This window comes from Gymnodraco acuticeps, unplaced genomic scaffold (assembly GCF_902827175.1).
Source record: "Gymnodraco acuticeps unplaced genomic scaffold, fGymAcu1.1, whole genome shotgun sequence".
Classification (NCBI taxonomy): Eukaryota; Metazoa; Chordata; class Actinopteri; order Perciformes; family Bathydraconidae; genus Gymnodraco; species Gymnodraco acuticeps.
The window spans coordinates 2,690,793-2,704,723 of record NW_022989894.1 but is presented as its reverse complement, the minus strand read 5'-3'; the positions used below and the strand labels follow the sequence as shown (position 1 = coordinate 2,704,723).

The 13,931-nt window shown below is 43.3% G+C and overlaps 1 protein-coding gene across 1 annotated transcript in view; it reads right to left on the bottom strand.

Moving 5' to 3' along the window:
• ass1 (argininosuccinate synthase 1) overlaps positions 1–13,931 on the bottom strand; it is a 47,123-nt gene that overhangs the window by 26,562 nt on the left and 6,630 nt on the right. The window lies entirely within an intron of this gene.

Below are 13,931 nucleotides of genomic sequence, written 5' to 3'. Positions count from 1 at the left end.
CTCTCAGAATCATCTACCAGTGCAATGAATGTGCTTTAAAAAGGTAGTAAGCATTGTCAGGTGGCAAATATCCAGCTTAATGAATACAGTTGCTCATCCTGTCTTTCTTTTTAAATGATGAACATGTTTCAACCATTGGATTAATCACTCAGCACTTGTCAGAATATGGTATGTATGGGTGGACGTTAAACTTATCAGCATTGCTTAAGGAGGATGACATCTCCACAGGTGGTTTCCTCACTCACATTCTATTCAGAAGATGAGTGACTGACAAAATGTGTCATCTCAAAACAAAGCTTCCACATGTGCCAGAGCCACCAGGAATGGAAACGAGCTCATGTTATGTGGATAAATGAATGTTCAAGTGGTCAAACAGCTTCTGTTAACACATTTCAAACCACCCTAGCCCCAGTTTGTCTCTCCTGTATCCTAAGAACTTGGCATTTGGCAAGCTTGCAATCATTAGCTAAACATATTGTTTTCCCAATTGTTGGGAATAGAGAACCGCAGTGACGCGTCCTAAAACCCGGATGTAAACTCCTTCCGGTTCCTTCGTCAAAAACGCAATGCAATTTCTCCATAGGATTTTGGAAAATAGCTCGAAATAAGGTCTGTGGTTGACACACATTTAAGAGACAGATCACGTTTTGTTCAGCCGGATAATATCCACATGTCTATCCTACTTTTATAATTTTCGAAGCATAAATCTAGTCAAAAGACCTCATGAAAGACGACACAAGAAGTGAGGATACCCGGCCCGGAGGAAGCCCGGGGTCCCCTTCTGGAGCCAGGCCCAGAAGGAGGACTCGTCGGCGAGCGTCTGGTGGCCGGGCTTGCCACGGAGCCCGGCCGGGCCCAGCCCGAAAAGGCAACGTGGGCAACACCTCCGCTTCTCCGTCCCGCGGGCCCACCACCTACGGGAAACATCGATGGGGTCGGGTGCACTGCCAGAAGGGTGGCAGTGAAAGCGGAGGGTCTCGACGGACCAGACCCGGGCGACAGAAGCTGGCTTTGGGGACGTGGAACGTCACCTCTCTGGGGGGGAAGGAGCCGGAGCTTGTGCAGGAGGTGGAGCGTTACCAGTTGGATCTGGTTGGGCTCACCTCTACGCACAGCGTCGGCTCTGGAACCTTACTTCTGGATAGGGGTTGGACTCTATTCTTCTCCGGAGTTGCTCAAGGTGTGAGGCGCCGGGCGGGTGTGGGGATACTCACAAGTCCCCGGTTAGGTGCTTCGTTGTTGGAGTTTACCCCAGTGGACGAGAGGGTCGCCTCCCTACGCCTGCGGGTTATGGGGGGGAAAACTCTGACTGTTGTGTGTGCTTATGCACCCAACAGCAGTTCAGAGTATACAGCCTTCTTGGAGACCCTGGAAAGAGTCCTGTATGGGGCTCCTGAAGGGGACTCTTTAATCTTGCTGGGAGACTTCAACGCACATGCGGGCAATGATGGAGACACTTGGAGGGGCGTGATTGGGAGGAACGGCCCCCCTGATCTGAACCGGAGTGGTGGTTTGTTACTGGACTTCTGTGCTAGTCATGGATTGGCCATAACAAACACCATGTTCGAACATAAGGATGTTCATAAGTGTACGTGGTACCAGAGCACCCTAGGCAGAAGGTCCATGATCGATTTCGTTATCGTATCATCGGACCTGAGGCCGTATGTTTTGGACACTCGGGTAAAGAGAGGGGCGGAGTTGTCAACTGATCACCATCTGGTGGTGAGTTGGGTCGAGTGGCGGGGGAAGCCTCTGGATAGACCTGGTAAGCCCAAACGTGTAGTTCGGGTGAACTGGGAACGTCTGGAGTAGGGTTGGGAACCGAAACTCGGTTCCAGATGAGAACCGATAAGAAAATGCCGGGTACCGGGTACCCATACAAAATACACAATTTCGGTTCTGCTTAACGGTTCCTAAACGCGGTAGACCCTGTATTCCAGCGGGTCCGTCTGCACCGCGGTGCTGCGGTGACCCGGTGGAATACAGGGCGGACCTGGAGAATCACAGAACGGCCGGTCGTCAGCGGGCCGTTGACGGCCGGCTCGGTACGCTGACGGCCGGCACCGCCCTTCATTTTTTTTAAACGGCATCATATAAATTGCGCTGACAGGCGACAGAGGTCCACAGTTGCCCCGCAGCGATGCTCCCCCGCCCCCGGCGTAGACATTTCACGAGCTCAGTCACTTCATAACACCAAAGATAGGTCGCGGTAAACACTCTGAAGTGAGGCTCCACTACACTAAAAAAGAAAAAGAAAAAGGCAAAGTGTAATGCCTGTTAATAGCTTGCCACAGGCATAGCTCAGTTAAAATAAAGCACAGCTATTGTGCAATACATTTGTATTGCATGTATATTTTTTAGTAACAATTTCAGTTAAAGCTTTTAAGAATAAATATATTTTTGTTATCTAAACGTTTGACCTCTTTATTTTACAATTTTGGAATCGAAACGGGGAATCGATAAGAACCGGAATCGATAAGCAGAACCGGAATCGATAAATTTCAAACGATACCCATCCCTAGTCTGGAGGAGGCCCAAGTTCAGGAGGCCTTCAACTCACACCTCCGGCGGAGCTTTTCGGGCATTCCTGTGGAGGTTGGGGACATTGAACCAGAGTGGTCGGTGTTCAAAGCCTCTATTGCCGAAGCCGCGGCGGGGAGCTGTGGTCTCAAGGTCCTAGGTGCCTCAAGGGGCGGTAACCCTCGAACCTCCTGGTGGACACCGGTGGTCAGGGAAGCCGTCCGACTGAAGAAGGAGGCCTTCAGGGATTTGTTATCCCGGGGGACTCCCGAGGCAGTTGCAAGGTACCGACAGGCCCGAAGGGCAGCAGCCTCATCCGTGGCCGAGGCAAAGCAGCGGGTGTGGGAGAAGTTCGGAGAAGACATGGAGAAGGACTTTCGGGCGGCACCAAAGTTGTTCTGGAAAACTGTCCGACACCTCAGGAGGGGGAAGCAGGGAACCATCCAAGCTGTGTACAGTAAGGATGGGACGTTGTTGACCTCAACTGATGGAGTGTTAGGGCGTTGGAAGGAACACTTTGAGGAACTCCTGAACCCGACAACTCCGCCCTCTATGTTAGAGGCAGAGCTGGAGTATGACGGGGGATCCACACCAATCTTCCGGGGGGAGGTCACTGAGGTCGTCAAACAACTCCACAGTGGCAAAGCCCCGGGGATGGATGAGATCCGCCCGGAAATGCTGAAGGCTCTGGGTGTTGAGGGACTGTCATGGTTGACACGTCTCATCAACGTTGCGTGGAAGTCGGAAACAGTACCGAAGGAGTGGCAGACCGGGGTGGTGGTTCCCCTTTTTAAAAAGGGGGATCAGAGGGTGTGTGCCAAATACAGAGGCATCACACTACTCAGCCTCCCCGGGAAAGTTTACTCTAAGGTACTCGAAAGGAAGGTCAGGCCGATTGTCGAACCTCAGATTGAGGAGGAACAATGCGGATTCCGTCCTGGTCGTGGAACGACGGATCAGCTTTTTACTCTCGCAAGGATCCTGGAGGGGGCCTGGGAGTACGCTTATCCGGTCTACATGTGTTTTGTAGACTTGGAGAAGGCGTATGACCGAGTTCCCAGGGAGTTACTGTGGGAGGTGCTGCGGGAGTATGGGGTGAGGGGGTCTCTACTCAGGGCCATCCAATCTCTGTACTCCCAAAGCGAGAGCTGTGTCCGGGTCCTCGGCAGTAAGTCGGACACATTTCCGGTGAGGGTTAGCCTCCGCCAGGGCTGTGCTTTGTCACCAATCCTGTTTGTAATATACATGGATCGGATTTCGAGGCGTAGTCGTGGGGGAGGGGGTCTGCAGTTCGGTGGACTAAGGATTGCACCACTGCTTTTTGCAGATGATGTGGTTCTAATGGCTTCATCGGTCTGCGACCTTCAGCACTCACTGGATCGGTTCGCAACAGAGTGTGAAGCGGCTGGGATGAGGATCAGCACCTCCAAATCTGAGGCCATGGTTCTCAGCAGGAAACCGATGGACTGTCCACTTCAAGTAGGGAATGAGTCCTTACCCCAAGTGAAGGAGTTCAAGTATCTCGGGGTCTTGTTCTCGAGTGAGGGAACAATGGAGCGTGAGATGGGCCGGAGAATCGGAGCAGCGGGAGCGGTACTGCAGTCGCTTTACCGCACCGTTGTGACGAAAAGGGAGCTGAGCCAGAAGGCAAAGCTCTCTGTCTACCGGGCCATTTTCGTTCCTACCCTCACCTATGGTCATGAAGGATGGGTCATGACCGAAAGAACGAGATCGCGGATACAAGCGGCCGAGATGGGTTTTCTCCGCAGGGTGGCTGGTGTCTCCCTTAGGGATAAGGTGAGAAGTTCGGTCATCAGGGAGGGACTCGGAGTTGAGCCGCTCCTCCTTCACGTCGAAAGGAGCCAGTTGAGGTGGTTCGGGCACCTAGTTAGGATGCCACCTGGGCGCCTCCCTAGGGAGGTGTTCCAGGCACGTCCAGCTGGGAAGAGACCAAGGGGTAGACCTAGGACCAGGTGGAGGGATTATATCTCTTCGCTGGCCTGGGAGCGCCTTGGGATCCCCCAGTCAGAGCTGGTTGATGTCGCCAGGGAAAAGAAAGTTTGGGGCTCTCTGCTGGAACTGCTACCCCCACGACCCGACCACGGATAAGCGGGAGAAGATGGATGGATGGATGGATAAATCTAGTCGCAAGAAGCAAAATGATAACGTTATGCTATAAAGGAACTACAGCAGGGTCGCTGCTTCAACATCACGCCAACTTAAGATCCATATTCAAACATACAGATTGTAAATGGTACAAGTTGAAGTGTTTGTTTGAACAGTTTGCAGGAGGCAGGTACTTGCTTTCAAGCAGAACAGGGCAAACTTAGCGGGAGTGTTTTACGTGTTCCGTGTAATGAGGTAAAACGGCCTGGACAACTTCTGTAGTCGGGTCATTCTACAGAAAAGGTGGAAGTGCTGTCACTTACTTTTAAAATCTCTCAAAAGCGATTTAGCCGTTTTAGCTACAATAACTACAGAACAATTATACAGAGTCGAATAAATGAAACAGAGAAGTCTAATTAAACAAGACTATAACTTACAGTGGTTGCTGCGTCAATAGGAAATGTCATAACCCGGTCAGATGTACACTGAGTTCATCAGATTTTAAATGCGGTATTTAAATGCTTTTTTAAGTGAAAGATGACTGAGTCACGCGGTTGTACTTCACGCAATCAATAGACTGGCCCTGCCTATATTATAATGCAGGATTGAGAGCTGAGACCTGTGAAGCAGGTTTCGCCTGAGCAGATCTGAGATTTAAAATCTCTCAAAAGCGATTTAGCCGTTTTAGCTACAATAACTACAGAACAATTATACAGAGTCGAATAAATGAAACAGAGAAGTCTAATTAAACAAGAATATAACTTACAGTGGTTGCTGCGTCAATAGGAAATGTCGTAACCCGGTCAGATGTACACTGAGTTCATCAGATTTTAAATGCGGTATTTAAATGCTTTTTTAAGTGAAAGATGACTGAGTCACGCGGTTGTACTTCACGCAATCAATAGACTGGCCCTGCCTATATTATAATGCAGGATTGAGAGCTGAGACCTGTGAAGCAGGTTTCGCCTGAGCAGATCTGAGATTTAAAATCTCTCAATAGCGATTTAGCCGTTTTAGCTACAATAACTACAGAACAATTATACAGAGTCGAATAAATGAAACAGAGAAGTCTAATTAAACAAGAATATAACTTACAGTGGTTGCTGCGTCAATAGGAAATGTCGTAACCCGGTCAGATGTACACTGAGTTCATCAGATTTTAAATGCGGTATTTAAATGCTTTTTTAAGTGAAAGATGACTGAGTCACGCGGTTGTACTTCACGCAATCAATAGACTGGCCCTGCCTATATTATAATGCAGGATTGAGAGCTGAGACCTGTGAAGTAGGTTTCGCCTGAGCAGATCTGAGATTTAAAATCTCTCAAAAGCGATTTAGCCGTTTTAGCTACAATAACTACAGAACAATTATACAGAGTCGAATAAATGAAACAGAGAAGTCTAATTAAACAAGAATATAACTTACAGTGGTTGCTGCGTCAATAGGAAATGTCGTAACCCGGTCAGATGTACACTGAGTTCATCAGATTTTAAATGCGGTATTTAAATGCTTTTTTAAGTGAAAGATGACTGAGTCACGCGGTTGTACTTCACGCAATCAATAGACTGGCCCTGCCTATATTATAATGCAGGATTGAGAGCTGAGACCTGTGAAGCAGGTTTCGCCTGAGCAGATCTGAGATTTAAAATCTCTCAAAAGCGATTTAGCCGTTTTAGCTACAATAACTACAGAACAATTATACAGAGTCGAATAAATGAAACAGAGAAGTCTAATTAAACAAGAATATAACTTACAGTGGTTGCTGCGTCAATAGGAAATGTCGTAACCCGGTCAGATGTACACTGAGTTCATCAGATTTTAAATGCGGTATTTAAATGCTTTTTTAAGTTAAAGATGACTGAGTCACGCGGTTGTACTTCACGCAATCAATATACTGGCCCTGCCTATATTATAATGCAGGATTGAGAGCTGAGACCTGTGAAGTAGGTTTCGCCTGAGCAGATCTGAGATTTAAAATCTCTCAAAAGCGATTTAGCCGTTTTAGCTACAATAACTACAGAACAATTATACAGAGTCGAATAAATGAAACAGAGAAGTCTAATTAAACAAGAATATAACTTACAGTGGTTGCTGCGTCAATAGGAAATGTCGTAACCCGGTCAGATGTACACTGAGTTCATCAGATTTTAAATGCGGTATTTAAATGCTTTTTTAAGTGAAAGATGACTGAGTCACGCGGTTGTACTTCACGCAATCAATAGACTGGCCCTGCCTATATTATAATGCAGGATTGAGAGCTGAGACCTGTGAAGTAGGTTTCGCCTGAGCAGATCTGAGATTTAAAATCTCTCAAAAGCGATTTAGCCGTTTTAGCTACAATAACTACAGAACAATTATACAGAGTCGAATAAATGAAACAGAGAAGTCTAATTAAACAAGAATATAACTTACAGTGGTTGCTGCGTCAATAGGAAATGTCGTAACCCGGTCAGATGTACACTGAGTTCATCAGATTTTAAATGCGGTATTTAAATGCTTTTTTAAGTGAAAGATGACTGAGTCACGCGGTTGTACTTCACGCAATCAATAGACTGGCCCTGCCTATATTATAATGCAGGATTGAGAGCTGAGACCTGTGAAGCAGGTTTCGCCTGAGCAGATCTGAGATTTAAAATCTCTCAAAAGCGATTTAGCCGTTTTAGCTACAATAACTACAGAACAATTATACAGAGTCGAATAAATGAAACAGAGAAGTCTAATTAAACAAGAATATAACTTACAGTGGTTGCTGCGTCAATAGGAAATGTCGTAACCCGGTCAGATGTACACTGAGTTCATCAGATTTTAAATGCGGTATTTAAATGCTTTTTTAAGTTAAAGATGACTGAGTCACGCGGTTGTACTTCACGCAATCAATATACTGGCCCTGCCTATATTATAATGCAGGATTGAGAGCTGAGACCTGTGAAGTAGGTTTCGCCTGAGCAGATCTGAGATTTAAAATCTCTCAAAAGCGATTTAGCCGTTTTAGCTACAATAACTACAGAACAATTATACAGAGTCGAATAAATGAAACAGAGAAGTCTAATTAAACAAGAATATAACTTACAGTGGTTGCTGCGTCAATAGGAAATGTCGTAACCCGGTCAGATGTACACTGAGTTCATCAGATTTTAAATGCGGTATTTAAATGCTTTTTTAAGTGAAAGATGACTGAGTCACGCGGTTGTACTTCACGCAATCAATAGACTGGCCCTGCCTACAGGGGCGGACTGGGACTAACATTCAGCCCTGGAAACTGACTCAGTCCGGCCACATGAAATGTCAAATGTTAGAAATCCGCAGTTTATTATTTAAAGTTTTACGTCCGATTCGCTCCTTTCCCCTCTCTGTACACAGCTCCAGTTTGGGCATCGGCCTGTCATCAGATTTCGTTTTTAGTTGCTGCTGTAGCGGAAGTTTAGTAAAATTATTTTTGATGAAATACTCCAAATCTCCACCCTCCATAATTGCACTTGCTTCAGTTGCGTGCTACTTTTTAAGGGCGGTGATACAGTACGAACTGAAGTTGAAGCGATTTGATTGGATTGTGAGGCATGACGTGAGCCTCACCTGATTGGTCAATCCCTCAATTTTTTTTCACCAAGGGAAGCCAATTTCTGCTGGCCTCCTCTCGCAACAGAGAGTGCAATCTACTGTTTCACCATAACATCTAGAGGGGCGCTGTTTCACTCTTTGTAAAATACTCAATGAGAATGGGGGAGAGACGGGCCGGCAGAATAATTACCGAAACTAAACGAAGTGTTTTTATTTATTTATTACAATTAACTACAATCCATAAAAAACAGGGGAAGCCTGGCTTCCCTTGGCCTCCAGGAGAAAATGCCACTGAGTTCAAGGGATCAATCTCACCCACCTCTTGCTCTTGCCCTGCACGTGTGCCAGTTGAGCTGGTTCTTCCAGTATGGAAGCAAACAAGAGACAGAAGTATTTGAATTTAATTAGACACCGAATTTATAGCATTGAAAATAATTACTTTGAAAATTATGAATCTGAATTTGTTTTGCTCCGAATTTATCTATGTGAAATAAAAATGTAAAAATTCAAGTTAAAACAATTTGAATGTTCAAATTCAGATCCCAAAAATTCAAGTGAAAAAAATTCGACGTCAAATATTTCGGTGTTTAAAATTCGATGTAAAAAAATTCGGTGTGTAAAATTCGACGTCAAAAATTGCGATGCAGCCTCATCCGGGCTACTCAGACAGGATAAGCAATCGAGCCCTAATGCAATCAAACCGACTTCTGGCCTATCAGAGCCAAGCGGCAAACCCCGGGACAGTGCGGTGAAGCCCAATGCTGCAAACTGTAGGCGATGGATGCAGATGGGAGCAATTCCCGTAGACCCTTTGTTAAAATGTCCAACTTAAAAAATGAACATGTTTCTAGCCTGGATCTACAAAAACATATTCTGTATATAGTTAGATTCCCCCTTCATGACAACGGGACTGCTGCTCCTAGCTCCTCTCTGCTAGCTCCGTGAGCTCCGTGATGCTACAGCGGCTCAGCTCATGAGGAGAACACTACTTGAACTCGGCCGTGTTTGTTGTGTTGGTTCCTGGTGGACTATTCGTCATGCAAATATAGGATTTATCTGCGGTTGAAACAGACCGTCCATGAATGCAGTTTCTTCGGTAAGTGAAGCCTGCGTACTTTATGTTATGTTACTGGTGTTTTTATTAAGCTAACGTTAATGAATGTTTAGAGTTGGGGTAGCATTTGAGCAATCGTAGCTCCATCTGTGCTAACGATGCTATGCGTAGCATCCAAGAGTGTAAAGCATTAAGTGGGATGCTACTATATACCAAAAGGCTTCTGTGCGAGGTTGCTAAAATAAGGTCATCCTTGTACGTTAGATAGTTAGTTTGCTATTTAGGTTACTGTATGCATTGTTAAGGTTCATTTAAATTCGCTATGCTCTACTATAGCATAAAATAGACTAGCTAACGTCAACGTATTGTTGAAGAGAGGCTTAGTGTATATTAAATCAACCTCACAATGAAATGTGTGTATCTTTAAAATATGAACGTCACATTTCAAGATAATAACGCTCCCTTAGATATTGTAATATGGTTTGTTGAACTGGAGTTATTTATTGCAGCTAACCGCCTATCCGACCCAAACATTGTTGTTTTTAATATTATTACCAATGCCTCTTTTAATTGTATTATCCTCACACTTGAGAAATAGCCTCATCGTGGCTGTAGAACAGAACATGTAACTTAATGCCTGCATTTAAGGACGATGAATAGCGTAGTCAATGCTTTAGTGACAAGGAAATGATTTGTTTAAATGATATATGACGTTATCTGTGACTTCAGTGGAAATTAAGCTTATCCATTGCATTGCATTTGTTCAATAGGTTTGTGTCTAACCCTTACGTGTGTGATACATATGAATATGGCATGAAAACAAATTAATTTGACTGACTCATGAAAACCTCATCCAAAGTAACAGTAAAATAAAAAGGACCTACACAATAATACTCAATCAAACTGATACAGTATAAGGACTGTGATATCCAGCCATTTCTTAAGTATAACAATAAGATTATGACCTGTTTTTAAAAGAAGATAAACATTTGTTTGCATGTAAAGAAGTCTGTAACCCACGCATGTAACTTTACATCTGTTTGTTCAAAGTGTCCTCAAGGTGATCCAGACAGGCTGGACCAGAGGAGGAGAGACAGATCTGGACTCCTAGCAGCAGAGAACTTCAGCACGGATTCCAAGGTACACCTTTTTCATGCTTTACAAAGAATGCATAAAGTAATGACTCTAATACACTGATAGACATGCCATTAAACATGGTTGAATACTAGATCACCTACACATCAGTGATGTTGAGTGGACTTTCTTAGCAAAAGGTTACATTTACATTTTACCAAGCAACATCACATAGTGAGAGCTGCGACCCTTTGTCTTTCAGTGAGACAACCGAACAAGCTTCTACAGTTGCACTAAGTTTTGATAACAGTTAAATATTATTTTAATAATACATTTATTTCAATGTTGATGAATTTAGAACGGTTTATTCATAACCTGATTATCTTTGTAGTACACATTCAAATAAAAAAAAAATCATTATATTTATAGCCCCTGAAGAAACAAACACACCTCTTTCTTAAATAACACACTTGCTCTGCAATAATATGTTTTTTGATATTTCTGTTAGGAAAGGACACGCCTGAGAGACAGGACTGCTTCACCATGTTCTCTTTCTCTGAGGGTCCAGAAGAACATCCAAGAGGGAAAGGAGAAGCTGATGTGATGAGATTTAAGAGCAGTACAGGACATTAAGAGACAGAGAATAGTTTTGTAGTCTAACAGGAACTTCATTTGTGTGTTGTTTTGTGTTTTACGTTGCACCTCAGAAACAGTGTGATTATTGTCAGGCCTATAAAGTTTGGCAAATAAAAAAGTCAGCTGATCAAATGCATTTGCCTCACTTTATGAGCTTCATATCACTTGTGCCTTGTACCGCGGAGTTTGGAACGTCATAAATAAATGGTACCAATCTTCAGTCAGATGTGAATGTGTAATCTAACAGTTTCAGTAAGAATAATGGACAAAAGGAGTGCAAATACAATTTATTGAAATGTGAACTAAAAGTTATCAAGCATGAACCATCACCATTTATTTTTCAAAATAAAAACGAAATAATATACATAAGTTACACTAAATGTTAATCTGTTAATTGACAGGCTAGGCCTGTGCAGGTGGTAACAGCTATGCCCAGCATGGGCTAAGTTCTGTAGGTGCAGGTCCTCCTCCATCAGGCCTGGTCCTTCTCCCTCAGGCCTGGTCCTCCTCCCTCAGGCCTGCAGGGTCTTTCCCTGCGAGGAGGACTCCTCGCAGGGAAAGACCCTCAGCCCTCTCCGGCCAAACCAACAGACAGGACGTTCATAAAGCTGAGGTTTCCCCCAAAGTCTCTAATCATCCATCCTGTGAATATGAGAGGGGAACAAAATTGTGTAATAGTCTTTGAGTTTCATGCAAAGCTATATAAAAGTCCCATGTATTATTATTATTATTATTATTAGATGCTTTGGACAATAATAAATATAAAGTTAACTGTTGAGTTGATCAGTTTTTTAGATTGAAAGGGTTTAATAATACAAACAAAAGGAGAGGCACCGTAAAATAAAGATTGGTTTTTCAATAAATTGTGTTGATTTTGTCTTTTGAATTCTTTGTCTAAAGTCAAGTAGCTAGAACTGTTACTTATAGTTTGAATGATACAGTCTGGTTATAATGTTTGGAGGAGGCATCACAGGTAAGAGCACCATTTGTTGTGTTCCATCCACAACAGATTGATGTGTGTGTATTTATTTATTTACTATTTCTTGAATCATTACTCTCAGTCCAAAACAAGAGATGTTGTTTTAGTAACATTAAAAAAAAACATTATCTCTTTTCCACTACACTATCTTGAATACTTTAGTTTTTACGTCACTACATTTATCTAACAGCTTTAACATTGTAAAGGTGTCACTTCGGACTCTGGGTAATTATGACAGCATGTCCTACTCAGAGCTCTAGGGCTCTGGTCCTACTATTTTGAGACTTTGAACAAACCAGACCTTCATCTATTAACCTCTTAATGTAGAAAATAGTCAGCACATTAAACCATTATGAAAGTAATAATTAGTTAGCTCATTGTTCAAAATGAGCTCAAACTACAACAGTTAAGTCAACTCGTGCATCGGTAATAACAATAAATCAAATGATATAATATAATAGTATAACTTGTGTCTACTTTAAATACTCTAACAACACTTTCCTAATTATACTAGCATACTTTTACTAAAGTAACATGTTTAAATGCAGGGCTTTTGTAAGAGAGTATTTCGTATAGTGTAGCATGGTCTACTTGACCTATCTAACCGAAGTGATCGTTACGTTACTTTGCAAACCGTCACCCCCCCCACACACACACAAAAGGACACGGTAACGTTGTGATTCACTTCAATTAATGATAACTACGGAGCTTGCTAACAACAAGGCTACTTCACTCATTTAGCTAGCTAATGTAAGATACAAATGCTGTCGAGCCCTCACTGCTTGTAAAATAAAGAGCACAAACTGACAACTTACCCGAGCGGCGAGCCCCGCTGTTCTCCGTCATTTTTCTCCCGGGTTGTTGTGATCACATGACTGACAAAGCCGTGCTCTGATAGGCCAAGTCAGTTTGATTGCATTAGGGCTCGATTGCTTATCCTGTCTGAGTAGCCCGGATGATGCTGCACCGCAATTTTTGACATCGAATTTTATACACCGAATTTTTTGACATCGAATTTTTTGACGTCGAATTTTTGGGATCTGAATTTGAACATTCGAATTTTTTTCACTTGAATTTTTACATTTTTATTTCACATAGGTAAATTCGGAGCAAAAACATTCAGATACATGATTTTCAAAGTAATTATTTTCAATGCTATAAATTCGGTGTCTAATAAAATTCAAATACTTCTGTCTCTTGTTTGCTTCCATATTCCAGCAGCTCAACTCTGTCTCTCATCATGAACGCAGGAGGCTGGCTGTATATCTGAACTCGCGCCCTCATCATTCTCTTCATCATCTTGCTAAAATGCTGCTGATAGTGCTCGTAGCAGCGCTGCTGCCAAAAAGGTCTGTCAATTTGCGACATTTATATGCTCCACCTGCGAGTGACTTCACCTTTTTTTCTCTTGCCTTCTCGGCCCCACCTTTTTCTTTTCGTTTTCTTAGATTTGTATCCATGTTTTTTCATTCTCCCTGTCTGCCGCGGCGTCTAATCCCTTCTCTTCGTGTGGCCGGTCTTTTTTCTTCTTTGTGTGTGATTATTTGACAGATAAGAACCACACAACTGCATTAGCGGCCGCCGTCAGCGCAATTTAAATTATGACGTTAAACTATTTTTTTTTTTAAAGGGCCGGCTGGCCGTCAACGGCCCTTGACGACCGGCCGTTCTGTGGTTCTACAGATTCTACAGATGGCCAGTCCGCCCCTGCCTGCCTATATTATAATGCAGGATTGAGAGCTGAGACCTGTGAAGCAGGTTTCGCCTGAGCAGATCTGAGATTTAAAATCTCTCAAAAGCGATTTAGCCGTTTTAGCTACAATAACTACAGAACAATTATACAGAGTCGAATAAATGAAACAGAGAAGTCTAATTAAACAAGAATATAACTTACAGTGGTTGCTGCGTCAATAGGAAATGTCGTAACCCGGTCAGATGTACACTGAGTTCATCAGATTTTAAATGCGGTATTTAAATGCTTTTTTAACCAGTTAAGCCCGAAGGT